This window comes from Megalopta genalis, chromosome 3, assembly GCF_051020955.1.
Source record: "Megalopta genalis isolate 19385.01 chromosome 3, iyMegGena1_principal, whole genome shotgun sequence".
NCBI classification, from domain to species: Eukaryota; Metazoa; Arthropoda; class Insecta; order Hymenoptera; family Halictidae; genus Megalopta; species Megalopta genalis.
This window is the reverse complement of record NC_135015.1, coordinates 8,106,598-8,134,530: the sequence shown is the minus strand read 5'-3', so window position 1 is coordinate 8,134,530 and position 27,933 is coordinate 8,106,598. Positions and strand designations below refer to the sequence as shown.

Here is a 27,933-nt window from a genome sequence, read left to right as displayed (position 1 = left end):
TGCGTGTTTATAGGGATGCTGTATTGTGAACTACAAATACTCATGGGAGCTTCTTAACCTGCTATCGTAGAATCTCGTGTTCTCTACTTGGGGATTTTCCGTGGGCTTTTTAACCCGAGAAAGATAACCTACGTCGCAGAGGCGCCTGCGAAGACTGTTGATTTTTGTTAATTTTTCATAGAGGTCTAGTGATTTAACACGTTCCCTGCCAGACCGTTTTTTGAAGACTTTCCGTTCAAGCCGCGTGGGGCGTATGCGCCCCACGCTTTACATTTGTATTATTTTGTTTCTGGCGTATGCTTTACAATAATTAAAATAGTGCAAAAATCATAATTATCAAGGAAAGGTTGTATAGTTTAACATGCATAACACAGCAAACCAATAAATTTATTTTTCTAGGAATTACTTTAACAAATACCTGGCTGATCATTATTATGCCAAGCGAGTTGCATCCTCACATATAATTTTTTTTATCATGCCTATATTAGTTTAGAATATAACATTTTAGTTAAATTCAAGTTTGTATGCGATTACAAAGGGATGTTACGATGAACTTTGTTAAAATATGGCAAACATAAGTGTGGTTTATCCACACAACTATCGCAGAATGTTACAACTTTTACAGTACTATAGAACTATAAATCAATCCCAGCTTCAGTGAAGCAGTAAGTATTGTGTCAACGACACGCGAATAAATGACTGATCGGGATAAGAGAAATGCAGTTAAAACAAGTTACAGTAAAGAAAAATTGACCATCACGCCGCGTGGGGCGTATACGCCCCACGATTAAATGAGGGCATCAGCAATAGTATTAAGATGTCCATAATTGACTGCATAATGAATTTTTAAAAAATTCTTCATTTTACAATGATAATACCAAATGGCTTGAACGGAAAGTTCAGCGTGGGGCGTATACGCCCCACGCGGCAGGGAACGTGTTAAGTTTAAAATTACTTAAAATATAAAAAAATATAATATAAATGCATTTTATTTTTACAATAATGCCAAACCTTTAAAATGACTAGATTAACTTAAATAAATATCCATTGTTAGTATAAAATTGACGCCTTAGAAAAGCATGCGCCTCTGAAGCGTATGGTTATCTTTTACGTACGTTGTCATATGGTTATCTTTCTAGGGTTAAAGCTTGCCGCCAATCGGCTTTCTCATATACGGAACGTACACGGACATCGGTTTCGCAGACCGGAAATTGTGTAGTTCGCAAAATTAGGGTATAAAGTCCTTCGTGCGTCAATGCTAAGTCGTAGACAGAAGCTGGGAAACCTCAGCGCTTGCGAAGTATCGAAAACTTGTCTCCAGATTTATCAAAGTACATAGTTACTCCAGGCAGTCGCGAAGACAAGTTCGCAAGTGGGAACACTTTCAACTTTGGTGGACTCGTTCGAGGGCCAAGGAGAGTCAAGGATACTTGCGTTGAAAATTCGATAATTAATTCTCAACGTTTCATATTTGGTAACCTGCTGTTTCGAAACTCGTGACCTCTATGCCTTCGTTCCTGGACCTTTTTAACGATGTCATAGTAAAGGGTATGAATTGTAAAACTCCAAAAACTAGTCCAAACTAGATTTCTACTAGAAATCTACTTTAACTCAAATTTCGATTAAAAATATATTATAATTAAAATTTCCCCTCTATTTAAATTCAATTATAATTACAATTTAAATGAAAATCTGTTACAATTTAAACTTCTATTAGAAATCAATTGCAATTTAAACTTCTATTAAAAATCTGTTACAATTTAAATTTCTATTAAAAATCTATTACAATCTCCATTTCTATTCAAAGTCTGTTACAAAACCACCTCCAAATATTCGGTCTGTTTTTTGTTTAATCTTTTGCATAATGATTTCTTTCACAGCTATGTTGATTAGCACTTCTTCAGTTTTAAGTGGGCGAAAAACGCACACTATGACGACCCACACATAGAAGAAAAAACATATACGTATATTGGTTTTAGAGGTTTACATCCACTAAAACTGACGCTTTAATATCGAAATGTGCAGTTCGCAAGTGGAAAATTTAAATTCCCAAAAGACTAAACTCGAGGTCTTCGGTTGTAGAAATATTCGTTTTGCAGTTATTGAGGAGGAATATATCTTAATAATTTTCCTTATAGAACGAAACCATTTTTATTCATCGTTCGTCTGAATTCACTTTCATTTCTAGATTTTGATAACGGAGGAATCAAACTATGTCTCGATCGAGTAGAAAAACATTTCTACTCGAAACATAACATTTCTACTTTAAACATAAAATACGAAACCATTTTTTTGTATCTATCAAGGAAGTATTCTTACATGTACCATTTAAGTATTGCAATATAGCTGTTCTAGAACGAATAAGTATTGAATGTCATCTTGATGAGAACACAAGCTCCGTAAGAAGATTATAACATATTTACTCGAAAATTTTTATGATGCACTAGATTCTAAATGCGTATAATTAGCTTGACTTATAGAAATTGTCTATTAATTACAAGATGCAGAAACTACATGGACATTTATTTCTGAACCATATTAAAAAGTTGACAACAGTACAATAATATTCTCAAATTGTTGAAATATTTTTGTTATTTTGCATTAAAAAGAGAATAACACTCGTTTCTGTCATAAATGCATAGAAATCGCGGTCTGCTTATTTAGCACCCGGGTTTCCATTAAAGACTTTCAGATTTAGACTAATTTTCGAATCTTACGCGTGAGATCTACACGCATAGTTTCAATTCTCCGATTCAGCAATGATAGAAGCGGATGAGAGAACCCGTAACATTTAGATCCTTTCTGGTCAGATAATCGGATCCGCGAGTGGAAACCCCGTTTCCTCGAACGGCATGTAAATCGCAGCTAATTACGAGGTAATCGGGGAACAAGGATGGCGGTGATCGAGTGAATTCCACGAGTTCGTTGATTAACCGCGGCCCGTATCTCCGGCGAGTTCATTAGCGCTGCTTCAAACGCGAAGGCGCGAGATCTTGTAGCGGAAGGATAATAAAAGGGATGTACACGCGAAAGTGGGGGAAGGTAGAATGGAAGGGTGGGGGGAGGAACAGGGAAGCCTGACCCAGATGAGAGATCCAATCGATGGGAGGAGGACGGCATCCTTCGGCTCGTGTTTAACGCCTATAGGCGACCGAGCGAATCTAGAAAATAAGGAAAAACGGCCCAAGACGCTGCCGCGACTCGTCGTCTTGCCCCCCGAGTTGTCCTGCGTCTCATCCTCAAAGATCGATGTCACTATTGCCGAAGGATGCAGGTTACGCGCTCCGCCGAGCGGACAACAGTGTTTCTCTTCCTAAACGCGGAAGTGAGGTCCTTCGACCCGGCTTGTTCTCCAATATCATCGATACGGTCTTATCTCCTCGCCGTATTACTCGACATAAATTTGAAACGATGCACTGACTTAGGCCGCAGCGCACTGCAGACTTAGAGGATGCGATTTATCCTTTCTTCTGTTGCGCTTTCCTGCTATTAGTTCCCTTCGCTCCTGGGTTCTCGTTTAGACTTCAGAAATTTTACAGATAAATCTGATTTAGCTTCTGGTGCGGGCGTGGCTCGGCAATATAAGAGATTGTTGTCTATTCTACTATCGTAGTCGTCGTAGAATGCTCGTAACGATTTATTCGATGGAACACGTGAATTAGAATCTTAAGATCTGCTGCACGATTTGCCGGTACCGTGGAGTTTTATACGGTCCGCAAGAATTTTTAAGAACCGATTGACAGGAACTGACTTTCTACAACAATTTGCTTGTTCTATTTCAAGTTCCGTTATTGGATACATTCTTTTTTGGATTTGAACAACTTCGATCGTTTTTAGGCGCCACTTTAACTACATTTCGCGATTGTCTATTTCTTGTTTTTTTGTCTTCTATACATTATATTTATATTATGTGCATTTGTATTATCTACAGGGTGTCCCAAAAATGTCTCGCAATCCGAAAGTGGCGGGTTCCTCGGGTCATTCGAAGCAACTTTCTCCTTTACAAAAATTTTCTCCGAGGCACCGTTAACGAGTTATTAACGAAAAACAGTGACCAATGAGAGGCGAGCTCGGCTGGCGCGAGGCGACCGAGCCAATGAGCGGAACTGGGCTTCGCGCGCTGGTTGGCTGAGCCGCCTCGCGTCAGCCGTACTCGATTCTTATTGGTCACTGTTTTTCGTTAATAACTCGTTAACGGTGCCTCGGAGAACATTTTTGTAAAGGAAGAAGTTGCTTCAAATGATCCGATGAACCCGCCATTTCCGGATTGCGAGACATTTTTGGGACACCCTGTACATTTATACAATACACATGAACAATGCATTTACACAATACATTTGTAAACTACGTATTACGTATTTTATATCTCTTGTAATTAAAAATTGTTGTGCAAGTACGTTAGTGCTTTAGCGTTGGAGTTACATACCCCGTGTACTTACGTGAATCGTAGCAATGAAAATGTTCCTTGAAACACAGCATTACCAGTGGATACTTCGCGGACAAAGAATATAAAATAAACGGCAAACAATACAGCATCGACAAAAGCTATTACCCGCGAACCTCTGTAGCTTCGAAAACGAAGCTTCTACTTAGCTTATCGCTTATCTCTGTGAAAGGTTTGTGAACGAGTTTAACCTATTTGCTCGAATAAAACTGGTTCGCCATCGGCAGTCCTGATTTCGTTGCCACGGTCGCATCAAGCGTCGTGCAAACAAGAACTGCGCCGAGTTATTCGACACACGGAAGTAAGCCGCAGCGAAAGCGAAGCGTGCTGCAGCAGAAAATCAAGGTGTACGCGGTCTCGTGATCGCAGTTCCTCGAAAAGGGTCGCGCGGGTGGCTCGATCTCGAGTCGAGATGTCTCGAGGAAAGAAACTCTCGGGGCTTTGCATTCGAGCACGTGACAACGCGCGGAAGACACGCGATTCCGTGGCCACTTTCTTCTTCCTCCGGTTTCGTGCGGCGCGTCCCGTCGCGTCGCGCCTTCGCCACGCTTAATTAGCGCCACGTGTCCCCGCTTCTCATGCTTCGTTCGCTGGCGAAACTCGCCCGCCACCGGCTGCTCGCGCGTCACGAACCCGATCCGCGTCGTTAAAGGCCCGTCGAAAAATCAGATTATAAATTTCCAACGAGATTACGTTCAATTACGTCATTGCCTCGCTGAAAGGTGCGCGAGCCGAGAGTCTCGAGTGTCGGTAAATTTTCTAATTAAGTGAAAGCCTAAAAGGATAGCACGCGACACGCCTACATCCTGTCCGCGTCGCTCGCGATTACGATGTTTTGCGAATCATATCGAACGACTAGCCTCCGGGACGTAATCCGAGCTGCCGCGCGCGCCGGCCGATGATAAACTTTGAATAAAGTAAACGAGTTTCACCAGCCGGAATTAAAAACATCGGTATATGGGTCATGACAGTCTCGCCGGTATTTGCGAAAGACAATTCCGTTATATCCTTCCCCTGCGAATGCGTCAGCCGACAATACCTTTCCCGGCGTATCCTGTTATTAAACGTTATCAAAAACATACACTTGTTATCATCGCAAACATTATCCGATCAATCGAATCGTTTTTATTTCCCGGAGATACGTTCCCGTCCGACTGAAACGTTGTAAACATCGGTTTCCACGGAATGGAAAAAGTAGAGGATTATCTTAGTGTGTTACGCCGTAGTAATATAATTCCATATATGTTTCCCATGGTTCGATGCCGCGATCGTTACATTTGCTTGCAGTGGTCTCGTTTCCTTGAATTTTTTGCATCGGATCGTCGTATTTAGTCTTGTTCATTCGATTGAGAGTATCGTCGAGTACTTGTTCGAACGTATTAATTACGTGGTGGTTTTATTTTTAATCAACCGAAACTATTTGTGACGGAAGTTGGACTTCCTTTAACTCCATTATATGTCAGCTTGTTTATTTAAGTGTTATCAAGTACTCTGATATCGCTGTGGCATCCAATAGAAAGTGTACGCGCAGAAGAAAATTCTACGAAACAACTTTGTTAGTCTTATCGAGGATTAGAACCATATCATCTTTAATCGCTTTTTTATGATAACCATGATCACGGATGATCGTAACAGTTATCCATATTGCGCCAATCCAAGTGCAAACGGTAGGAAACACCGAAATCTAAAATACGGAAATCAACGAAAAATGATCACTACGAAGACGCTGTTGTCTTGATAAATGATCACGTAAGAACGAGCACGGTGGGAAACTTGCTCTTTCCAATTATCGTCGGCCGCCAATCCTTAAGCAAGCCTTTATTTTGATAAATGATCGCAAGAAAATCAGCAAGAACGAAGAATTGATCTCGACAGCTGAAAGTTTTCTCGCAGATTGGCAGCCGACGTATCACCGGCTACGCCTTATCAATCAGAACTCGATCGATCGTGTGGCGAAGCGAATTTAGGATCGTTCGCGAGCCCACCGATCTCCGTCGGCTGTTTAGCGGACAGCTTGATAACAATCTGTTTGGACGGTGCACGCGATCGATGGTTCTTGGAGCGTGTCAGAATGGTTCGAGGCATGAGGTCGACTTCCCGGCGATAAAAGTCGAGCGCGGAGGCGAGCTGCCCGACCGCAGGAGTCGGGTCAATTTAATCAAGAAGATGGAACTAACGAGGCCGCCACCTTGGCTCGATCCTTTAATCCTTGCTCGAAGAAAGGGGAACGCCGGAGCCTGTTCTCCAGCGCGGGCATTAAAAAGGATCTTCTTTCATAATGACGCGGTTAACAGTGTCGCGCGACTATCCGGCCGTTGTCGAGATTAAAGCGGATTACAAGAGGCACAGGCAACCCGATCCTTGCTACCATGCAATTACTAAATATCTTCACTTTGCCGACGATTCCCTCGATCCCGACGATACAATCCCTTTCAGTTGGCCCGGTATTACCCGAGCGGAGGTGCTCGTGTGCCCCCGATGATAAAAGTGCTATTTACTAATTAAAATATACAAAAATTTGCCGAGGAGACTATTAGACCTTTGCATGGGTAGTTCCGACACTAGCGGGCTCCAGGCGAGTACTCTTGGCACTAGATTCCCACGTGAGTATTCCCGGTGATCAGACCCTCGCGCGGGTACTTCTAGCATTCGCGTGGATAATCCCGGGTTAATAGAGATTTTCCGTTTCACGGGACATTAGGTTCGCAGAATATTCGATAGACATCCCTGCGATTGTAGATTAAATGGTATTACCTGTTAGAATTATGTCGCTGGGTGAATTTTCTATTAGGCAGGCGAGTTTCGTTCGGATTATTAGAAAAACAAATTTGTCAAGAGATTACGGCGAATCTGGCGAGAGACGGAATTTCATTAGGCTGAAACGAAAGAAATTTCTGTGTAGTTTCTTTCCGGAGGAAGATACGGAATAGAGGAGGCGAGAGAAGGATGAAACGTCGAAAATCCGAGGGTAAATGTTAACCGTGCCGGCACGACTCCTTGAGGAACGACATAGTGCTAATGGTCGTCAAGAAAAATGGTCGAGAGGTACTTTACGACAGAAAAGGCCAAGAAAATGACAAAGAGAAATTTCGTGGGGATGAGAAGCGGTAGGAAGATTTGAATCACCAGCGCTGGCTCGAAAAGTTTTCTCAATTTTACATAATGGAAATATTGAAGCAAAGCTCGATTATTAAATCGTAAATTCTAAGAACGTGTCTTAAAGTGAGAATTCATCTGTCCCCTTCTTATTCGTACTGCAAACGTTTATATTTTCATCGATTCATTGCATTAACCCTTTGCACTACTCGAAGCTATTTTAATTCGAAATCCGAAACGTATTTTCAGTAGTTCGTATTTCAGTATTTCCATTTTACATGATTTACATGAGCCTTGTAGTGCGTACAATATTATAGTACTGCATTTTTAACAGTTTATTTTTGATGTAAACAAATTTGATACTGTAAAAATGATTTTGAAATGTGGTACAGCAATTTTTAGTTGTGCCACTCGAGTGCGGAGAGTTGGAACTATAGAATCAATTTACTTGGTAAATTGAAGTGAAAAATGAAACTGTACGAAGTATTATCCCAGGATTATTTACGCGATTGTTTGAGACTACGGACGTCGAAGTGAACTCTTGAACACACCGTGGAAATCTGAGTTAAATGATTGATTGCAATCACGGAAAAGAAAGTTCCATCGTCGTCGTAGGATCCAGGTTAAAGACCACTAGTCAGGACCGTTCGTTACTGTTTTACCGTCCACGAGTAATTGTCTATTCACCGCCGTGGCAATAATACGGCTTCAACAGATTCGGCTTTCGACGGGAGAGATCTGTCGGGGCACGCGAGACATGCCATGCTGGATTAATTTCCCGTGATATTAGGTGCTTACAGTGGACCCGATTGTCCTTGCCGCGCCCTCTTTGAATCCCTAAGACGGAAACGCTTCAGCGTCCGACAACGTTTTTATTGAAACGGGAACCTTAACCGGCTACGGCGACCGGCTTACCGGTAAATCCATCGAGATTAAAATGGCAATTAAAAATCACTCGTGCATGGAAAGTATCGATTACCGTTCCCGATAAAATTGTACGGCGGCCTTAGGTTTCATCTGGGAACCTCGCAGAAAGTGTCTTTTCTAGGAGCGCTTCAGGATGCTTCATCGTTTGGCCAACCATTTTTTGAGGTTCTTGGATACAGATTTTAGGCATTTGGAATCTTAACACATTGCGGACGGCTCACGAGATATCTCGTTTTTAGCAAATTGAACGTTGCGGACGGGTCACGAGATATCTCGTTTTCATGTTTTTTTTATTTAATCGGCAACTTAAGCAACCAGCCGCAAATATTTCTGTTACGTAACCATGGTAACGAAGCCTCTCGCATTCCTAAGTAATTTTAGCGAAACAAATGAATCATTCCAAATATCACACTCTAAATCAATATTCAAATTTGTATAATAAATAATAGTTAAAATGTAAAAAATCTTATATAACAAACAGATATATAAACTATGTATATATAGTATTATTTAAGAATACTAAATGCACAAATTAGAAATGTGCGTATCCGCTTCCTGTTACTTGCCAAGCATGTTTTTGGAGCGTTCGAAAATGTGCAGTCTTTGAGGGCGTATTGAACGCGCAGAGCCCCGTCCGCAATGTGTTAATATAATATATATGATGTTGAAAAAGACATGTGCACAGACTTGAGAATTTGTATACATATTTGTTGATGTCTAATAGAACAATGAATTAATTATGGATTTATGTTTCGTGTTAAGTAAGTTGCTTAATTTCGCAATGTGGTGAAATGCAAGTATGTAGTCATGTTATCTGCAACGTATCCGTTTGAACACTACGATTCACGTTGTTCTATCCTTCTAAAACGCAACAATGGATTATAACCTCAATTTATAACAATGTAATGATCGCTAATGATAAAATAGAACAGATAACGTATCTTAAAACATACAGTAATGTCTCCCTTACTGACGCTCAGATTGTCCACTAAAATGGATAATTTGGGAAGAGGAGATACGATTATTCGAGCCTTGCGGCTCGTTTTTATAATTGTGGACAATTTATAACTATAAAAATAAACCGCGAGGCTCGAATAATCGTATCTCCTCTTCCCAAATTGCCCATTTTTGTGGTCAATCTGGGCGCCAATTAGAGAGACATTACTGTATAACGTATTTTAAAATAACTAGATCAGTGATAACTAAACTGTATACTTTTGTGCAAAATAAAAGTTGATCAATTGCAAGAAACAGAAACAAGATAAAAACTTATTCCACCCCTTAACGAGTATAATAAGTTGAAACTAATAGTCTACTTTGTGTCCGAAATGTATAAGTCTAGTGATAACAATCAGAACAACGTGAAAAAATTTTTCTCCATAATTTTGCTTCGAACAAATTCGATATATGTGAGCCGTTCACACGCCAAATCGATTAACTCCACTTTTTGAAATATTTTAGATTTAAGGATCAAAGCACTCAGTTCAGCCATAACATTTTTTATTTACCATAACTTTCCCAAATAATACAGAATAACGCCATTAAACAACAAAATTTGTTTGGTCGTCGAATAATAAATGATTTATTTCAGTCGATAACAATTACACCAAGGCTACATCTGTATTTATGCATTACACAATACGCACTTCAATTTTTATTTTAAAGGGAGTTTTGAAAAACAATATATATTATTTCATCACATTTCTCCACTTTCTGTTTTATGGAATTAATCGATTTGGCAAGTGATACATTGGCGGCTCAAATATCGGATCAGTTAGTTGCATTCTGATTTATGAAAAGTTCTTAACATTCGATCTCAAGAAGCGTGATAACAAAAAATAGTCTGATCACGAGAGACAGTACAGTTCCACGACAAAGACTGCTCTAAAATTAGCATCTCTTCGACTAGAATGCCCTTTAATGAGCTGGCGTAACAGATCGCTAGGTCAGTGGAACTTGGCAAGGATCGTCGAACGGATCCAGCTCGCAAATCTCCAATCCTGCGAGCGTCGCTGTTACTTCTGTCCTTGGGCGAACACGCTTCTGGTTCGAACTACGCCGAGCTTTTATTCGCAGTAGCGGCGTTCGCTGCCGAGCGGGGATGAGCAGAAGCGCCGATTCCGCCTCGTTTCAGATATCTAAAGGCTTCTCGTTCGCAACTTTCGACTGCAGTGGGAAGAGTCGAGAATGGAGATAGAGAGCAAGAAGGAGAGAGAGAGAGAGAGAGAAAGAGAGAGAGGCAGAGAGAGAAAGAGATAGGCAGAGAGGGAGAGAGAGAGCAAGAGAGAGAGAGAGAGAGAGAAAGAGGGAGAAAGAGAGCGAGAGAGAGAGAGGGGGGGAGAGAAAGAGAGCGAGAGAGAGAGAAAGAGGGAGAAAGAGAGCGAGAGAGAGAGAAAGAGGGAGAAAGAGAGCGGGAGAGAGAGGGGGAGAGAAAGAGAGAGAGAGAGAGAGAGAGAGTAAGAAAAGAAAAGGCTCGCGAAATCGTGAGTGGAAATCAAAGGAGAAGAGCCCCCGCATTCCGTTTAACCCTCCGGGCCGGGAATTTTCCCGTTCGATTGTTCGCAGACGTGGCATATAGGTATCGGGCAACATCCGCGCGTCTTAGCTCCTCCCAGCGACCTTCCTGCTAGCTATCTAAAGCCGTGGTAACGTCGAGCGCCATTTTTCCCCGAGTCCTGGACTGCTCCACTTTCCCCTCCGACCGTCGGTCGATCATTTAATTTGCAGAAAGACGTAAGAAATCGGTTCGCGGAAGCTTCCCGGGCCCGGGAAAAGATGAAAGGAAAAAGACTAACAAAGATGGGGCCGGCGTCTTCAGCGAGACGCTCGAGGCGAGAGATATTTATTACGGCGGAACGAAATTACTGCCGGTTGAACCCATGCGCCAGGTACGATCATCGAAACGGAATTATTCGCGTTCTTTTTGCACCTTCCAGGAATCCTACGCTCGACCCAATTCCCAACTCGTAAACGCGACTCGCTTTGCCGGTTCTCGCTGGTTTCTGTCGATGCCGATCCGCGGACCAGTTCGCCCGACGCGTTACCCCTGATCGGCTTCGACTCCTTTTCTTCTGAACCACGCCGTTCGCATTGTCGCAAATGTCGACGGACCGGGCCCTGTTTAGATGATCTTTGATAGTCCCACGGAGTCGGTCGACCGGCACGGAAACGAGATTGCCGACAGCTGATCGCTGTCTGGGACGTTTTGAAGTACGAGAACTGCTAAATCTCCGACGCTTTTTATTCACATTTTGCACTCGATGATAATTTAACTGTTGAACTCTAGACATTTCTTCCGACCTTGATGATTTATAGTCTTGCTCGATTTTTATTCTCCTTTTTCCACATACAATTGAACGCAGGACACGCTTCAATCCCTAGCGGTCTATTAACCCGAGAAAGATAACCTACGTCGCAGAGGCGCCTGCGAAATAAACAACTGACTGCACCGTGGATGACGCAAAGACTGGAAGCACCCACTTTGCCAAGGCATGTGCGAAGCAACATTGAAAATATTCTTCCAAAATCTGCTGTACAGGCTTCCACAGATGATGAAGAAGAACCCTCAGCCAAAAAAAGGCGTTATTGCAGTCTTTGCACGTCTAAAAAGAAAAGAATGTCAAAGATGACCTGTGCCAAATGCAAAAAGACAGTTTGTGGTGAACACAAGAAAGACGTTTGTCATGACTGTCTCTAAAGAAATTTTTTATAATATTATAGTTTTTTTTACACTGATTATATTATAGTCTACTAGTTTGTAAGGATAAAACACTATTTTTTGTGATATTTTACGGGATTTGTTCCCATAAACCGAAGACTGTTGATTTTTGTTAATTTTTCATAGAGGTCTAGTGATTTAAGTTTAAAATTACTTAAAATATAAGAAAATATAATATAAATGCATTTTATTTTTACAATAATGCCAAACCTTTAAAATGACTAGATTAACTTAAATAAATATCCATTGTTAGTATAAAATTGACGCCTTAGAAAAGCATGCGCCTCTGAAGCGTATGGTTATCTTTTACGTACGTTGTCATATGGTTATCTTTCTAGGGTTAAATAGAAACTTGTAAAACTGTTGTTGAAGCTTGTTGAAATTTTGTAATGTAAAAATTGTTGGAATTAGAGTGTCGTAAATTTGTTAGCGTCGACCACGCAATGCAACGGGATCAAGGAAGATTATAATATAAAAGTGGAAAAAATTTTTAAATGATTTCATTGAATATCAAGACTGTAGTAACGTCAACAGTTTATTGATTGTAAAAGCAAGAACTAGAATTAACGTCGTAGAAGAAGAATATGCCATCTTTGGTTTAATGGCACGACAACTGTTTGAGTACCGGCAGGTACTTGTTCATTATTTGGACATCATCACTGTACTTGCGAAATGGTCGTGTCAAGACTCCTTTATTTATTTTAGCCGACGTTTAAACATCTATCTACATGCTTTTATTGCTGATTCGTGTTTGCGATGTTCTAAACTGAAATTCATTAATTACAACACAGAATATTGTGTTTCCGAACGTGAAAGCATAAAATTGATTCCGTTATGCCATTATCGGAATATTCGACACGCATCGCGCAGAGTATTAATAGACACAGTGCGCGATGGCTAATACAAAAATCTGCGAAAACGCTGGACGATTCATCCCGTGGCATGTCCGCGGCGCAATAAAATTTGTCAAATGATTAGCAGCCTGCATTCGACGCGTACTTAACGATCGGCGTAACGCTCGAAGAGCATAAGCGGATCTAGTCATAAAAGGAGGCGGCGTTGGACGCGAGGGTAAAGGGGTATAGTGACAGCGCGAGTATCCCCGAGGGAAATAAGAATCACCGGTGTCGATGAACGCCGTCTCGTTCAAGGATCTCCCGTGTATCCATCCCGGCCGATTAGAAGAGGGATTCTCGCGTGCGCGATTCAGTTGACTGAAACGGATCAGCGGTAACGGGATCGAGTAACGCGACAAGCGTTTGAGTTAACTCCCTCTAATCCCGATTCGCAGCGGCATGGACAGCAGCACGCCCGAGCGTTACTGGGTCATCGAATCGTGCCAATTCGGTCTGTTCGCGCGATAATCTGAAGATAACCGGGCGTACGATATTGATAAAAGTGGGTCGACGTAGCGCGAGCTACCATCGATTTTCCTGTTCGCGTTCCTCTAGTTTTCGAACCGTTTTTCCTTTTCCTCTTTTCCGCTCCTGCGCGATACCCACTCGCCGATTAATGCGGAAAATTATCTAGGCGAGCGGTCAAATATGGAAATCACTCTTTAAACGATACCGGTCGGATGTTGTACGCACCTAAATTGATAGTCGATTGATCGCGATTTGCAGCCGCAAAACGTGTCCGACACTGACATTGGAATTTCTTCCAGAATTCAAGTATAGGATGTTAATTCTCGCAGCTGTTATAATTACTTTTCGATATTATTCGTTTTATGGCGAGGCTACTAAAACTTGTGCGGTACGATCGTAGTTTTTCTTTTTTTAATTTCTTCCTTAATTAAAGTTTTAGAGGGGTTTCTCGTCCCCGATGTTCCGCAGAAAACCGGGCACAGATAAACAAGAAAGAATGGTTATGGAAGCAGAACGACCTGAATGTTGCTTTGAAAATGCAATTCGAAAGTAAAATGAGTCACAACGCTGCTCGCTGAAACTTTCCACGTTTCGAAAAGAACGCTGGAGGATCAATTTCAAGTGATTCCGGCACGGCAGCCGGGTCGGCAGATTCGACATCGCAATTGGGTAGATTCAAAAAGGCTTTTACCCGAGGTATTGGAAAGTCGTGTAGTGTCTTATATGACAGATCAAGATACCAAGCTTACGTCATTAGAGAGTCATTTAACGAAGTTTGGGTGCTGTGCGTCGACTGCAAAAATTATGCTCGCGTTGACTTCGTGGATCAAGGAAAACTGGCCGCAGTTATGTCATTTACTTTTGTGAGAATAAAAGTGCTTGGACATGAAATAACAATGCCATTGCTCACTAATATTTTACAAAAAATGCAGAAAAAATTTACAAATGGGTTTAGAAATGTTTATTAATATTATGTCTCTGGTTATATTCTTCTACATTAATGCAAAGTTTCTGTCGTAATTATGGATTTAAATGAGTTGATCTCATTCTTCATCGAACAATAACATTAATAACATTAAAAAACAAAAATAACATTAATAACATTAAAACATTCATTAGGACTCGCTTGGAAGTACAATAAAATTCTGTACAAGTTGTTCGAAATATAATATACTTCACCGTGTCATCGGTAGTTTGTTAACATCACTAATCACAAAAATGACAATATTTAACGTAAAGTACACACTTATCTAACGATTTGCACATAGAAGAATCATTAACGAATGAACAGTAATCCAGAAATCAATGAGTCAAATAAAAGAATAGGTATGGAATATATTGTTTTCCTTCCATTTAACTATCTCAGAAAGCAAACATTGTAATACACAAAAGAATTTTTAAGTTTGCCTTTGTCCAGTTTTTCAAGCTAAATACTCCACCGAGCGACGCTCGCGGCTACACGATAAAAGTTGTACTCCGTTAAAGTGCCCCGAAAGAAAAACTGAAAATCTTTAAACGAAGTAGTTGCACAGCGTGACTCTCCATCGTATTGCAATTTGTACTCGAAGTCACTCTAAAAGCGATTTCCGCACCCTGACGCGTTACTACTCTCGATTTACGACGGAAATCACAATTACTGGAACGGATCTTCGCGAGCCGGCGAGGAATCGTCCGATCGTCACGGATATCTGGGCGCTTTTCTTGAGCGAACTTGTGCAAAATCGACTCTCATGTATCACGGACCACGCGCGCGGAAAGAAAAACTGCCTGCGACTTATCTAGCAGACGTGCCGCGCGCAGATTGTGTATCAACGCCGCTCGGTTTCCTATGAAAAACTACTCGTTGCCCGCTTTCACCGCGTACCATCTGCCCGCAATACGAAACACGAACAATCGCGAATCGTTTGGCTTCTTTTTAATTTCATTATTCTTGCTAGAGAGTCGGCCTCCGCTGCATTTTCAAACAGGCAACCCGCGCCGCGAATACGAGTCAGCTGCATACGATGCAGCGCGAACCAGAGAAAACGCGTCGATGATTGCAGTTGTTTCTGCCCACAATGGTTGCGGCGTTGCTGTCGCAAAGCGTTTTATAGTCGGTGGACAAGCTGTAACAAACTCGTAAAATTGATTTTACTCACTGCGCCGTTCTTTTCTCTCTCGTTGGCGGCCCTCTTCGGAGAAATAAGTGTCCGTAAATTCAATTTTCAGCAATTTCAGATCATTGTCAAGGATTATTGTCGCTTTTGTGATGCGTAGGCTACTGCGGAAATAATTCTGCCCCTGCATATGTCTCTATATTTATATTTAGCGCTGCACTGGAAATAAGAACACTTCAATTTGATATTCTATACATTTTACCAGTTTAACGATCATATTAATCAGAAAACTGAACAATAAAGTTTACGTTAAGTGTTCAAAATTGCTTCTTCTGCTTCAACGTATTTTCGAAAATTATTAATCATTGTCGCACACTCGGTTATTGTAATTTCGTTCCACGCATTTCGTAAAGCTGCTTTTAACTCGTTCGTCGCTTGAATGATTGATGGGATATTCTCTATCTTTAATAATAATAACTTTAATTCTTTCTCTTTACCGCTCTTTCTACCTTATTTTTTCCGTATCCGGTAGTGATAACAATATCGGCGTTTTTCATTCGTCCCTTGTGCAATTCCATAATTGTAACCCGCTTTTTATCGGTTTTCATTTTTAAGCTGAAAGAAGATAGAAACGTACATGAACATTACTAATAGATGTAAAAAAACATAAAGAATTCGAGAAACAAAATAGATTTGGACACTGACAGTTGGAGAAAAAAGACTGCGTTTTTTATATATAATAAAGGGTTAGAATTTTCTCCGCATCATGTAGTTCTTCTTAGATAGCTGGAGCGAAAGAATTTGATATCAATATCTCGGATATGCATATTCGGAATCTGCATATGATATCTACTCAAACATAGCACAGGGATTAATTCGGTTTCCTCTGTGATATCAGTCTCCGTATAATTGATTTAACAAGTTTGCTACATCTTGGCCTCCAACTGTATGCGTACGCGAATTGAATTTTGGAACATCTTTGCAACAAAATTAGTCACGCGTTATGAATAAGCTATGCTTGAGTTGTTGCAATCAATTCGAAAAATGTGCAAGTTACTGCAATTATACAGTGTATGTTCGATTTTCTTTATGTTTCGTTAAAATACAACGCTTTCATAAAGTACGTAATTTAACGAAGAATATCAAAGTATAAGTGGTTAACACGTTCCGTGCCGAGCTTTTTTTACTCGAATCTTCACACTTTGATATTTTACTAAAACTTGATGTATTACGTGCAATTATTAATTCTCGTACACATAACAACGTAACAAAAACTTATCAACGCCCATTCTTGCGGTGGAAATTGATTCTTCGGTTCTAAATTTCTTGTAAACAATTTGTTCAGTTCACTAAGTAAACATGCAAGCGTGTACCATCGATGGTACACGTGGTACGGAACGTGTTAATGATTATCTCAAGAATGAAAGTTCCAATTTTAAAGAAATCGAGATAAAATAAAGTCTGCTGCATTAATTATGTTAAAAATACTCTATGGGAGAAATTAAATTCAGCTAAGATCTATATTTCATTCTCTTGGGAATATATAAAGATAGACAGTGTAATATTGACTTTGTCGAGATCCTTTCAAGTGTCTCAGCAGGTAATACCGAAACCTCCTTTGTAGCCGAAAACCGGAATTGTCAAAATTACTTTCCGCTGCGGCAAAGTTGTTGTCCCTTTCACGACGTATATATTTTGTTACCAGTGGGTTGGGCTCGCCTTTCAACGCCCATTCCTTGCCTGTCTGTGGTGGTTCCATCTAAGGGCCACATCGATAAAGGAGTAACTTTGTGCCGCTCCTAAATCGCTGCAATTCATCGGTCTCTGAAGCAGCGGTTGCCAAAGTGTAGGTCACGACCTCCCCGGTGGCTTCAGAAGCTGTCTTTTGAGTTGCAGGTTAAATACCTTAAACGCTTCTATTCAGCATCCTATTGTTTCGGCAGGAATCTTAATGGCGTAGAACAACAAGTGAAAAAAAATGTTCTAATCTTTTCTATTTGCGTGCGATATAACGAAATGCATACTTCTGCACATTTGCTCTTATGTTAGAAATATGTCAGCGATTGATCCGCGATACCTGAAGCGAATTAATTAGTCAACGTGACCGCCGAGCCGGTACCCGTACAAATTTCACACAATCAAGGCAATTTATTTAATGAAAACAGAGTGTCTAGATTAGGTTAGTCATTAATTTTTTATTGGCACTTTTATTATTCCGAAGAGGCTGAAATTATGTACAATTTTATTCATTTTTTAGATAGTTTTAATTGGGAAAGTAAAACTAAACTTTCTAATAGATCATGATGAAATTCTTCGTCTTGGTATAATTACCAGAAATTATTTCTGCTATTTAGACCATATGAATCGTGCCAATCAAGTGCAACGAATACAAATATATTTTCGCGCAATATTCGCGTTTCATTCAACTTCGAGCATTATCTGTTTATTTTCGTCTCTTATATCTGTGTACATGTTCCAAGCATGTTCACGCAGCTGCATATTTATATTGCACAACCGGCAGGGTCGCGGGGGTCCATTCTCCAAACAAAAATTTTCTGCCCGCCGGTTCTTAAGATATTTCTTTCTAAAATATTTACCTTCCGCGCGTCCCTTTGTCCCGCGTTTCGGCGCGTCCAGTTCCCCGGGGACCGGCGAAGTTCATAGAAAAGGCACCTGCTTGTGACACCGGTTGTGGCACACTCTCGCCGGAAACGACTCCGCCGCTCCCGTCGCATCGCCATTGGAGCATTCGCCTTCGCGAATCGGCCGGTCGAACAATTGGCTCTCCGCCGGGAGAAAGCACGTGACGTAATTTTTCGTAGGACCATAGTCACGCGGAAGGGACCGTTTTTCTCGGGTTTGGTTTTTTTAACGAGGCCACGCCCGACCAAACAATGCACGGCCGAGCGAAAGCAGCCGCCGGTTTTTACGTAGCTCGGTGGCAAAGACATTTTTGCGGCTCGCCGGTGCGAGCATGGCAAAAAAGATGGTAACTAATACGAACGGTACTTGTCTGGAGCTGGTTTCGGGGTCGGCGTCTCTCCGAGATTGCCGTCACGTATCGTCGCCCCTTTTCTGGCTGATCGCGTATCGAGCATTACAATGGCGTAATATCATGCGTCGACGACGGGATAACGGGCTATAACGCGGATTCAGCGATGATACAATCCTCGCACCGGCGGACTTTTCTTCACTTCCTGCCGGTGCGGGATCCCGCCGCCAGATAATGGCCCTTTAATTCGCTGAACAGTTACCCTGCTAAACTGTGGTTCCGCGAACGCGACGAATTTTCTGGCGTTTGACGAGTACCTAACGACGTCCTCCGCCGACAAGAATGGTGCTCGCTTGCGCGCTGAATAAAATTATCAATTCGACTCGCCGGCAGCGCTGCTGCTGCTATTGTGGCACTTTCTTCTCGCAAAAGCTGCGTTTCACGCGCCGACTTCTTGTCTAGTTCGTAACCTGGGGAACGAGGACATCGTGCCTCCAGCTTTCGCAGCTAGAACGTTCTGCGCTGACCGGTAAAAACTTCAGCGAGCAATTACTGAATTGTACTAAACCATGCAATTGCGAGAGATTGAGTTTCGGTAGAGCCTGCGTAAATATTTGAAGCCGGTTCAGCACAATGCGTTCCACTGACACAGTGTTCTAATGGTTCAGCTCCAGAAATTATCTACCGGTTCAGACTTTCTGTTCCACAAGGCTTTGTACCGGCGATCAATCAACCCGTCATATTTCGTATTCCTCCGTAACGAACGTAAAGAATTCTACTTCCTTCAGGATCCTGATTTGGACAATGCGAACGTTGGAGGTATTGATCTAGCAGAATGATACGTTCTCTTGGGATCCTGATATCTCGTTACTTTTCTTGTTATTCGTTGCTGCTTGAGCATTATACGTTCGCGGCTTTTGAAAGTTCTTGGGGCAGAATAGATCCTGAGGCTTGTTGATGGTCTGCTCGTTTTTATAGTATTTTTAATCTTTCATTGTTGTTGGTAAGGGCTCGACTCGGTCATGCGAAATATTGGTACTTAATTCCAGCACAGATTGCGTTCGAATACTAACATTTATTTCACAGTGGATACTCAATCTGAGATGAATTTTGCTCAATGTGCGAAAGAAGACAGACAAAATATTAGGTCTACTGGAAAGTTCTGTCCGTTTAAGAAGTAAAAGGAAATAGATTTTTCATAAATTTAGTAATATTTATTGTATTATATTGTATTATATATATTATATTATATTATATTATATTATATTATATTATATTATATTATATTATATTATATTATATTATATTATATTATATTATATTATATTATATTATATTATATTATATTATATTATATTATATTATATTATATTATATTATATTATATTATATTATATTATATTATATTATATTATATTATATTATATTATATATTATATTATATTATGTTATATGTATATTAATTTCCGTCGTTACTTATATATGACCTTTTGTCAGCGTGATGGCAATTTGTGAGCAACATTTTTCAAAAATATATGTCTCAAAAAACCTATCGAAATTTGCAATGACATTATCGGACAGAACTTTCCGGTAGACCAAATAAATTGCAAAATATATTTCTGACAAGATAAATTATGAAGAATCTAATCTTTTGTTCGTTCGAGTTTATTGGAAAGAAGATGATCGATTAAATATTTTTCTTCGCGTTATAATAGGACTGCAGATCTTTACGCAATTACAATTTTTTGAAAGAATGTAAAGTTCGACAGAACTGAATATGACTTGATTTTAAAATGAACGCTTTTAAGAGTTTTTAAGTATCGTTATTAGACTGCGGATAGACGAACAGAGTCTCATTCATTATCAAAATTATTTCGGTTCTATCGTACAAATCTCTAAGGAATTAATCCAGCACTTTGACTACCCAACTGTTCCATTATCCAGACACTCGAGTTTCACTAATTAGTTCTCGTTTGCTATACTAGATTGCAAAAGGATGCGTGCCAAACGTGCAACGAGCTTCGATAAAATCGCTGTTATCGAACTGTCCTATCTTTTCGAAAGAAACGGGTCTCTTGGACGATCCTGCTCCAGCTCCTCGATTACACCCGGAAGCATTTGCTGATGAGTGCAAGAATGCGATCCTAAGTGACTCGAATATCGTCTCGGAGCGTCGATTAGCGAGCATGAGCGTTTCCGCGGTGGCGAGTCGTCGTCGTGACAAAGTGTCGCGTGCAAAAACTAGGAAAGATCTCTGTCGATCGCGGTTCGCCCTTGGATCTCGATCGGCGATCGGCCGCCTAGCAAAGGAGGAGTCGCTCGGCCAGGCATCTGCGAAGCCTTCGACATCGAAGCGGACCGGTGCTCGACCGGTCTTGGCATATTAGTCCCCGTAAAGGGGCATCGATCGCCATTTCAGCGACTTCGTACACGAGGCACGCACGCGGAAGATCAAGCCGCAAGAAGCGCCCGAACGTCCCGACGCCGCGCCGCGCGTGTAACAGTATACGACGATGGAACTTCTGTCTCGTGAAGTACGCTGGACTTGCCTCCTCGCTCGAGCATTTTTTTCTTCCGGCTTCCGTGGGATCCGCAGGCGGGGCTTGAATCTCTCGCAGAGTCCACGGTGGTCTGGTCTAGGCAGCCTAGCCGGCGCGGAATATTGATGGGAGATTGCGTCCGAGATTCTGCAAAATTTCGGGGACAGTCGCCAAACGGGAGTTAGGTTGTTTGTCTGAGATACGGCTCGGTCGGACGAGCTTGAGGTCGTTAGGCTCTCCGGAGGGTCTCGGCTAGTTTGCGTGCCCGGACTCCTGGGCGCAGTAACTTGCTGAATTGGACCACTGTGTCGCGCTGAATTGCAAGGCTGCAGTCTCTAAGTTCATGGCAGATTTTGGATTGAGATCTGTTTGACCCGGAGGAAGCTCATTGCTCACTGTTAAAAGCGTTATTGCGAAATAAAGGAACAAAATAAGCCATGGGTGAATTATATCAGTTGGCGGGTTACTAACAGGACGAAGGAAGTATTCGCCAAGTTTTAGCTATCAATCTTGACTGAAAGCATGATTAACGATACAGTGTGATGCATCTTAATCAGCTGTTTTTGACGAGTAGACTCGCCGTAACAGAAAATGTTGACATTTCTTCATGACTAACATACTGCAGTTCTTAGTTAAAATTTCTTATCTACTAATTTGCCACTTTTCAGGATATTTAGAAATATTTGGAACCTTTTTAAGCGAAGCTAGAATATTCTATACATTTCATAGAGTTCCAATTGTATTTGCAGTTATTTGTTTTCACTTATTTTTAGAAATTATTTTATTAATTTAATGCTTCTTTCGTTGGATGATAAAAAATGTTAGTCAGGACAATTTAACTATGGAGGAAACTCGTTGAAAACAGCTTAACATTTCTTATGAAATTATATATTTTATAAAAATGCTGTATTTCAACAAGATACGAAGAAACTCAAACATGTGTATACAGTATAATTACAGTGACTTGCACAATTTTGAAAGAAATTGCAACAGCTAACTGGTTAATTATTAAGATACATTCTGAGCCAAGATACGTACTAATTACGGAAAATTACAAACTATAAGAAAATTGTTGTGAATGCAGACACAACTGACGTCATAATTGCACTATTTCAAATTTAAGTGCACACCAATTAGCAAAAATGAAAGCTAATTTAACGCTCGAGAAAGTTTATTCACTTTACGAATTCTTGTGTTTTCTTTATTGCACAAGTATCTTAAATAATCTTAAACATGCCTGCGATCTCTGAAACAGTATGCAGATGAAATTAACATTGAATCAATTTAAAATATTCCCTTACGCGTCCTGATATTCGAAACTGAAATTATTCCGGTACATTTTAAATTATCTCTCGTATCTCCAAGAACGTAGTCGGCGCAGAGTTTAACTGTCAGGTTGTGCGGAACTGTTGCTAACTTTTTGGACGTGAGCTGGAAACGTATTCGGACCCAACTTGGAATTTTTCGTACCGTTAATTATATGCTTTATTTCTCGCAAAAATGCAGCATATACTATTTCACTTATTTTAAAATATTTTAAAACTGATTACAATCAAGTAATATCGCACCGGAAACGTGGTTCAGGTGAAATAACGTTTTCACAAATTTGCATTTGTATGCGATCGTAAAATATTACACAAGTTTATCCAATAATAAATTAAGCACAATATTAATTTTGCTTATAATTTTAATTCAAACGTTTCAAAGCAGCCTTTCATTATTATACCCTATTATTAAATACAGTCGTAAAAACATAATTGGTCAAAACTGTCTGCCATCGGAGGAATTTCTAATTAAAACTATGTTCACATAATTATGTTCACTTTCTAATTAAAATCAATTTGTGTCAGCTAAAAATTTCATCAAGACCGATCGATAGAACTGAGCGAATCGAAAGATAATCATCGAAAGATAAATCTCTAGATTACGGTTACAGGTTAAATATAATCGATGTTAGAACAGCGATACGATAATGTCGGCAATCAAAAGACGGTACGATAACAGCGATAATCAAAAGTGGCACTAGCTTAAAGTGCCAGCGAATAACGCGTCCGAGCATTAAGAACGCACATTTATTTAAACCGTTCTTCTACATCGAAGCACTCGGTTACTGGGTGAAGAAGCAGCCGACAAATCACCGGGAAGCTCGCCTAACGGATCGGCCATTAGACGTTACGATTATTCTTTATAGACTCGCGAACGATCACGTTCCAGCCCACGCCGACTTCCCGCGGTCTTTGTCTTCATGTTCGGGATAGTTCCCGGGTTGCGGGATGCTTCTAGGAACTGTTTTAACGATCCTTACTTCGCGGAGGATAGTTTCGGCACAGCCTCATGAAACATTCCCCGGCTATAAAATCGAGGTTCGCGCAAATTGCTGACCGCAGCTGGCCGTTCCCCGCGACCGGGATACTCTCGCATCGCGAGGCTTCACACTCGAGTGCATCACACCTCCCACGTTTCTTTCGCGCCTGCTCCCCGAGCAACTTCGGAGTTCGGTTTATTTTGGACCGAGAAACCGCCGGTTATTCCCCGAGTCGACGAACGGTCCCGGAAAAACTCCGGGGAAACGCATTGCTCCGTTTTGTTGCACGGCTCGGTTACTTTGCTGCACCGGCTTGGAATCCCGTTCTTGTGACAAAATTGATTTTAGCGTTATTTTAAGGTTCGAGGGTACGATACAGTACCACGTTGGAGACAAAGATATAACATTAACATTTCAAAAATCGAGCTGACCTCCACTTGTGATAAAAATTCTTTTCTTAATTTTTTATATATTGAAATTCTTAGAGAGAAGTGAATACTGATGAACTTTTGTTGGATACATTTTGTTGTCAGGCCATCGGTAATGCGAGATAATTTGTTTAGTCCTTAGCTCTGAAGATTTTTCTGATAAAGTTTGGAAAATTGTGATTTTGCCACGCGGAGTTGAATTGAAATAAAAATCATTATACTGCTGTAAGATCGTATTGGAATTAATCGATAAAAGATTTGGTGTTTTTATTTATCTATTTTACATGATTATCTTACAGTATGAAGAAAAAATAATTAAAAAGACTATCGCCGTATTGACGACATCCGAGCCCAAAGGGTTTCAGTTATCAATTTTTTCTTCGTCTAATATCAGTTGTTTAAAATTCGTGTAACTTTAAAGCTTAGGAAAATCATGCTGGAGTTTGAAAAAGGGAAATCCATAAGGGAAATTTCACGTTTGATTTTGCGAACTGATTCACCGGGACTTCTATATAAAATTGACGACTTTGTTATAATTGTATATACAATTGTACAGACTGAAAGGTTGGTTTATTAAAATGGAGAGAGACGAAGAACACACTTTTATCGAATACAGATATCGGTTTTATTAACGAACCACTGCGGCGCATAAAATACATGGAATAAGAATATCCGTATTTTGATCATGATGTTGCCAGTTATTGAAAATATATTTGATTCGAGAACGTATTCACGCAACTGTCAATGTTTGGAAAACATATAAACGCGTTCGCAGATTAATTAAATTTCCCGGAATGATTCCCTTCACTAATTTGAATATTTTTTAAACACGTTTTTATTTCCTTACGGCGCATTGCTTAGGCTATTAAAAGGCTAGAGAATAAGATGCAACATCAAAAAAAGAATTTTCTTCGCAATCTTGATTTTTCTAACAAATTAATGAGCTCATTTCGAGATCAGTATTCTTGTGGCCGTTGCTGTTGCGTCGACCGCATAAATATGTATTCATTTAATGCGGTGTGTACGTTTCGTATCATACACTAACAGTCATCAGTTTCGAGTCCACTTCCTCCGTTTATATTTTCGTTTACTGCAAACCGCGGTAATTATCTTTTAATTGTATCTATCCAGAAGTAATTGCCATTTGTCGGAGTGCGTAATGGCCTCTTAACTAATCGAAATCGAAGAAAAGAACCGGCGCCTATGAATAAGCTACAATACAACAAGTGTGCAGCAGAAAATTCAATTATGAAACTAATAAAGAGAATATTTAGAGTTGCGTAAATTGTTTCGGTAGCTAACTCCGATGGTTATCCGTAGCAACGATACCGTCTATCTTAATTATAAAGGATGAAGCAGCAATCTCCCGAGCTTTCAGTCCAAAATAGAATCCTTCATACACATACCTCGTGCCTCCCCTAAGAGATCTATTATAGATTTGCTAAATACGCGACTCTACTCGCATTCATTTATTTTCCAAGGGCCTCACTTCGTACACGTCTTTCGCGGACTAAAAATAAATCCTTTTCTGCCTCGAAATTTGAAGTCGTATTATTCCTTCAAGCTGGATCGACGCGCACGTCCACGTCAGCGACGCCATATCGGGTAGCACACGTTGCAATTACTTTAATAATCGTGGTTGAATTTATATCACGTGTTTCATTAATATTCCTTTACATTTTGGATATTATCGGAACGGTATTATTTTGTACAATATTATATATATATATATAATTTTTCGCATTAATTTGCGAAAATGTAATTATTTTTATTATATATATATATCTTTATATATAATATATATATATATATATATATATATATATATATATATATATATATATATATATATATAATTATATATATATCTTAATAAAAATAATTACATTTTCGCAAATTAATTATTCTTTGAACCCATGGGAAGAGAATGTACACGAAATCATCAGTTTGGATGGTTAATTATTTAAGTCATTAGCAGTTAGAGCAAGTATATCACGTGTAAAATATACTAGGTAATTGTGTACAAAATTAATAGAGAAAGCTAGTTTGACAGAGGCTTTTTATGAGATGCCAGGATTCTAATATTTCTGTAGAACCATTTTTTTTATTCCAGAAGAATTTGATTAGTTAACAATTTCTACATGTTAATTTTTTGGTAGCAATAACAATTAACATCATGGACTAAGAAGTATGAAAAAGATATTGTCAGATGAAGATTATAAAATTTAAAAATTAATTAAAGTACCAATGTATGCGGTGTACCAAATGTTACGATTTGCATAATGTTAGAAGAAACGCAGAAAGATTATTAATGTTAGAGAGACTACTCTTAGACATCTTACCTTTCCAACTTCTAATTCAATAAATAAGTTGTTTGTATTATAATATACTAGTATATTAAAATATAGATGATATTTCTATTAATATAAGGTACTAATACGTTTTCCAAGACATTGCGTTTAATATATATATACTAGTATGTTAAAATATAGATGATATTTCTATTAATATAAAGTACTAATACGTTTTCCAAGACATTGCGTTTATATTTAGCTATACAATTACGAAAAACTCCTAATATTTCGCAATCGCGAACAAAAGTGCAATTAATTCTTCGAAGCAATTAATTCTTCGATGGAAGAGATAATATCCCGCACGAAAATTTGTTCCACCATGGATCCTTAAAGGAGATATCATTGCGGACAAAAGTGAATTGTTCTTGGAGAACAGCAGGATTCACGAGTCTCGGTGACGACAGAGACAAATGCACGGTCCCGTATTTCATCCCCTCGGTAGATTCGGGCGACCGTCGTTTTTCATCCTTTTGGGCAAGTAGATTCGTCCAATCGCTGTTCTCCATTCTCTTTGGGCGAGTAGATTCGTCCAGTCATCGAGGAGGGAACGGGTTACACGTACTATTTTCAAATAATACATCACGCCTATAAAGTAATACAATATCAATACAAATTATATATATATATACATCGTATTTCCTATTCTTCATTACAAGAGATTTACGGTTTGACTGTCAAACTGGCAACCCAAAAAGTTCCACAAAATCGAAGTACTAAATTGCTAAGTAAAATAAAGATAGAAAAGTAAAGATATTCTACCGAGTACGCTTTCAATATTTTTACAGTCGCAGATGCTAAAGTGATAACCAAATGTGCTAAACTCGATCCATCGGCGTATAAATTAGCTTAGAAGTTTGAGCAAATAATTACCGTCACAAATGGATTACGCGGTAGTCAAAGTGTCGAACGAAATTAGTCGCGAAATTGTAGTTCAGACGCCCTGAAATCTCGGTCGGAGCCGATCTCTCCGCAACCCGGCCCGGCCCGGCCCGACACGGTGCGTCGCGACCCGACATTTTCGGGTTCTCGGCCACTTCCATCTCCCCGACGAAATCTCGTCGAAACAAGTGAAAAGTGCCGTGTCCGGCGCGGCCGATCGTGTCTTAGCGTGTTCGGGGATTTCCGGCACCCCTCGGCGCGGCTCGAGACGCGCGCTGCACCGCGGCGTCATTCAGTCGAACGCTGACCGCCACGCGCGAAGGATCGCGTTACTTTCGATATCTGCGCGTCGCCACGAGTCCCACGGCTGTCATCGACTGACTGTGCCGCGCGGCCGACAGACAACGGCCTGGCCTTCCACCGGCTCTTATCCGCGTCCCTTTGATCGGTTGTGCGGTTGGAGGTTGCCCTTTCTCTCCGTCGACACGTGTTCCCGCTTCGGAGATTTCTCTGCCACAGTGTCAGTGTGCCCGACGATTACTCGCCGATCGATACCATCTGAGATTCGCCTGGACGTAAACACGCCGCTCCACCGCTGACAAAGAGAGAATCCCGGGGACCTTTCGTTCGAAGGTCTCTGGCGAACGGTGCGCGGGGGATCCAGCGCTCGACTCGCAGCCGCTCCGGGACTTCTTAACGAGGCAACACCCGCCTCTAAACGAATTCAACGACGCCACTCGTCCGCGCGGTCAATTCCTCCGGCGCGGCGGTCCGCGTGTCACGCTCGTAC

The 27,933-nt window shown here is 40.5% G+C and overlaps 1 protein-coding gene and 1 long non-coding RNA gene across 18 annotated transcripts in view; one reads left to right on the top strand and one right to left on the bottom strand.

Moving 5' to 3' along the window:
- The window catches only part of LOC143259034 (uncharacterized), a 448,485-nt gene that overhangs the window by 139,673 nt on the left and 280,879 nt on the right, over positions 1-27,933 (top strand). The window lies entirely within an intron of this gene.
- On the bottom strand, positions 26,352-27,308 carry LOC143259038 (uncharacterized). The gene is made up of 2 exons (XR_013032901.1): positions 27,135-27,308; positions 26,352-26,849 (listed from the first exon to the last, which is right to left on the bottom strand). It is a non-coding gene; the product is annotated as an uncharacterized LOC143259038 (long non-coding RNA).